The sequence below is a fragment of the Alexandromys fortis genome, unplaced genomic scaffold (assembly GCF_014885135.2).
Source record: "Alexandromys fortis isolate MF-2015 unplaced genomic scaffold, M_Fortis_MF-2015_v1.1 scaffold_60, whole genome shotgun sequence".
NCBI lineage: Eukaryota > Metazoa > Chordata > Mammalia > Rodentia > Cricetidae > Alexandromys > Alexandromys fortis.
In genome coordinates, this window is record NW_026067946.1 from 6,865,672 (window position 1) to 6,869,256 (window position 3,585).

Sequence of the window (3,585 nt, forward strand, 5' to 3'; positions counted from 1 at the left end):
CCATAGATAACTATAAATCCAACTCTCAATTCTGACTTACATAGTTTTTAATTAACATCTGGGTGGGTACTGGCCCTCTCAAAGGAGACTCCAAGTCTCATGTCTACAAAAGAATTCACAGTCTTCGGTGGAATCACTGGTTCCTGCCAATGTCATCCACCCAAGCCGTTCCCCAAATCTGGGAATCAAACATGACACCTCCTTCTATTCATACTGTCATCTGATTTCTTCACAAGACCTAATCATTTTATTCATATAAATATAAACAGGTTGTATTTATAATTTTAGCATAGAGGCTTCAGGACAGGAAATAAGTAATTTCTGGATACCTAAGAATAAATAAATCATCGCACAAAAAAAAATGAACAGATCTGAAATTATGTTCTCAGGCTGCTAAATTGATTGTTTCCTTCTAACTTTTAAGTTCTTAGTTTATCAGCCTGAGACCATAGTGATTTCATCTATAAAGAAAGAAATGTTTTTAAAATTTTTGTTAAATTATCCATTTCCTAAAAGGCTAAATTGTGATTGATTGCACAACTCCAAACTTTCAGTTACTTATAATTCTGAGATATGTGAGTTGTTTCTGCTACATACTTATCTTGTACAAGTAAAGACACTTTTGTATAATTCTAACAACCAAAGAACCAAGAAGAAGGAAAAGAAATGATCAAGAACACTGAAAGATAAAAGGCCAGGTGGTGGTGGCACACGTTTTTAATCCCAGCACTCAGAAGGCAGAGGCCAAGATCTCAGTGAGTTTGAGCCCAGCCTGGTTTACAGAGCTACTTCCAGGAAAGCTAGGATTGTTACACAGAGAAATCCTGTCTTGTAAAATCAAAAGAAAAAAAAGGAAGGAAGGAAGGAAGGAAGGAAGGGAGGGAGGGAGGGAGGGAGGGAGGGAGGAAGGAAGGAAGGAAGGAAGGAAGGAAGGAAGGAAGGAAGGAAGGAAGGAAGGAAGGAAGGAAATACAGAGAGAGAAGCCATTAATAGCAATCAAGATAATTCTGTGTCATTCATAAGATATTCAAGCCCCAAAGTAACATGCATTACCCCGTTCAGATCATCAGCCAACTAAAACTTGTTGCATGTCAAGCTCCTCATAGCTGCAGAGGATACAATGCCAACTTACCCTACTAGACGGAGCAGAGAAGAAATGTTTGGTGCTCAATAGTAATGGCTTTTACATTTCTGTTTAAAAGGATCAGTGAAGTCAGGGGTGGTAATAAAGTTAATGCCCTTAAAAAAAGGGGGTAAAGTCTTTAAAGAGACAGAGTACAGATAGTTATAGATTAAGAGAAATAAACAAAAATAAGCCACGTAAAAATGAAAAATTCACAGAGAGTCTGGATTATGTACATTGTGTTTTCTTTAAAATTTTTGACTGTGAAGGAGCTAAGTACAGAGAGACATTTCATTATATGGGCTGCTAAGCTGAACCTGCACATATGTTCTAAAGGTATCTTGACTTCAGAATTTGGATCTAAGGTTATGATGCTTTGGAAAAGTCCTTCTTTTGTTTTCACAGAGGATGTGACCCTGTGGATTGGATCTATTCCGATTTGGTATGATAGACCACGCCCTCCTGAAAGGTTGCTGTGAATACCCTCAAAAAATTACTTCACTCAACTGCCAACTGAGATGACCCTGGCACACAGGTTATACCACAAAAGACCTAATTAACGACACCCCTATTCAGCTGGTGTTTTGCTTTTCAATATGAAGTTGAGTATCATTCTTTCAAGGTCTGTGAAGAATTTTACTGGGATTTTGATTGGGATTGCATTGAATCTGTAGATTGCTTTTGGTAAGATTGCCATTTTTACTATGTTACTTCTACCTACACAAGAGCATGGGAGATCTTTGCATTTTCTGGTATCTTCTTCAATTTCTTTCTTCAGAGATTTAAAGCTCTTGGCATACACGTCTTCTACTTATTTGGTTAGAGTTACTTCAATACAGAGCTACAGTACTGAAAACAGCCTGGTATTGGCATAAAAACAGACATGAGGACCAAGACTAATAGAACCAAATTGAAGACCTAAATATCAAGTGGTGCTGGCATAACTGGATATCAACATTTAAAAAAATGAAAATAGATCCATATCGATCACCATGCACAAAACTCAAGTCCAAATGGATCAAAGACCCCAACATAAAACCAACCACACTGAACCTCATAGAAGAGAAAGTGGGAAGTACACTTGAATGCATTGGCACAGGAGAGCACTTTCTAAATATAACTTCAGTAGCACAGACACTGGTGTAAAGCAAAGGATATGGTCAACAAGACAAAATAGCAGCCTACAAAATGCCAAAAGATCTTCACCAACTTCACATCGGACAGAAAGTTGATCTCCAAAATATACAAAGAACTCAAGAAATTAGTCATCAAAAGAACAAAAAAATCCAGTAACAATGGGGTACAGACCTAACCAGATAACTCTAAACAGATGAATCTAAAGTCGTTTAATGGCACTTAAGAAAATGCTCAACATCCTTAGCCATCAGGGAAATGCAAATCAAAACAACTTTAAAATTTCATCTTACACTTGTAAGAGTGGCCAAGAACAAAAACATTGATGATACCCTATGGTGGAGAGGATGCTGTGTAAAGTGAACATCCTCTCTTGAGTGCTGTGTATAAATTTCACATGCCGCTTATTGAGAGTGGAAGAAGCAGACCAAAAATATTTCTTTAAAGAAACCATGTTTTCTAAGAAACCTTACAGGTGTGAGAGAGCAAAGAGTGCAAGGAAGGTTAAAAGTAGTTTTATTATCCCATGATTCCTGTCTCTCCAGTCTACCACGTGGAAGCTAAGTCAAGTATGTGTGTTTCAGCAGTCTCTCTTGGTGTAACTATTTATATACTTGTCTGCATGCCGTTTGCAAACTGCCTACATTTTTAAAAGTTGTTTTTCGATTCAACAGCCATGACAAAATGGTTAATGTTGTCCTTAAGTGCCACATCGAGTAGTCGCTGTTCCACTGTCAGAGCGCAGTTTGTTTGATTGACCAAAGTGATTAACCAAAGTTAGAGGCACTTTGTTTAAATTCTTCACTAGGGAAAGTAAAGCACTCAGAACCCTGTCTTAAAGCTGCAGCTATGCCACATCACAGAGCTTGGCAAGCACAGATGGCATCCCATTATTATATATCAGTGTCAGAATCATGTAAGAAACAGCAACAAGCCCCTGACGCCAATTTGGAAAAGCATTTCATGCATTCAAATGCTGTTTAGTGGAAGGGACTTATAAATCAAAACCCAAAATAATTGGTGTTCAACTTTATGAATTTCCATTATCACGCTGGGTCTTATAAAAACAAAAGCACCCGAATTATAGGCTCAATGTCCTTTATTTATGGCTAGAAACCAAATATGAGTGAGTACATCCCATATTCCTCTTTTTGGGTCTGGCTTACCTCACTCAGGATGATATTTCTATTTCCATCCATTTGCCTGCAAACTTCAAGAAGTTCTTGTTTTTTTACTGCTGAGTAGTACTCTAATATGTATATATTCCATACTTTCTTCATCCATTCTTCAATTGAAGGGCATCTAGGTTGTTTCCAGGTTCTGGCTAT

The 3,585-nt window shown here is 37.7% G+C and overlaps 1 long non-coding RNA gene across 1 annotated transcript in view; it reads left to right on the forward strand.

Moving 5' to 3' along the window:
• The first annotated feature begins 1,348 nt into the window (after window positions 1-1,348).
• Window positions 1,349-3,585, forward strand: part of LOC126505980 (uncharacterized) — a 15,228-nt gene continuing 12,991 nt past the window's right edge. Inside the window, exon 1 of the long non-coding RNA XR_007593045.1 lies at window positions 1,349-1,488. This is a non-coding gene — a long non-coding RNA (uncharacterized lncRNA). The remainder of the gene's footprint in view (window positions 1,489-3,585) is intronic.